The following is an 857-nucleotide window of genomic DNA, read 5'->3' as shown; positions in this document are numbered from 1 at the left end:
TGCTACATCCATCATTTATACATTAATCATGATAATCGTAATGATAATTGTAATGTCGGTGATGACGCCGACGATGACGACGACGACGACGACGACGATGATGATGATGATAATGATAATGGTTATAATAATAATAATAATAATAATAATAATAATAATAATAATAATAATAATAATAATAGCGACGTAATAATAGTAATAATAGTAATAAAATAATGGTAATATCAATGATGATGATAATAATAATAATAATAATAATAATAATAATAATAATAATAATAATAATAATAATAATAATGATGATAATGACAATTGCAATAATAGTAGTAGTAATAATAATAATAATCATAGTAATAATGTAATAATAGCAATACAATACTATAATATTGATATATATATATATATATTAATTAAATATATAATTTTATATAATATTTATATATATATGTATACGATATTATGTATTATATATATAAATATATATATATACATATATATGTACATTAGACATTCGTATGACATTAGTTAAATAGATATGAATAGGACTTTATGCAAAAATTTTAATGAAGACGCTAATATATAATCATTGGCGACTGTGATCGCAACATCAATTATCCAATTACGTCGACCGCAATGACTAGCAAAAGTAATGGCAATAATGATGACAATGACCACATCGATTTTGTTAATAACGACGATAATGGTCGAGAGAATAGTTAATGTTACGCGTAAATCATCGTCATATGTATTTATATATATATATATGTAATAAGTACAAAAAGATATCGATAAAAAGAGGTATCGCAGATCGATACCAAGTAAACACAAATAAATAAATATTCACGGCGATAATAATG

The sequence above is a fragment of the Bombus terrestris genome, chromosome 10 (genome assembly GCF_910591885.1).
Source record: "Bombus terrestris chromosome 10, iyBomTerr1.2, whole genome shotgun sequence".
In the NCBI taxonomy this organism is placed as follows: domain Eukaryota; kingdom Metazoa; phylum Arthropoda; class Insecta; order Hymenoptera; family Apidae; genus Bombus; species Bombus terrestris.
Note: the sequence above shows the minus strand (reverse complement) of the source record.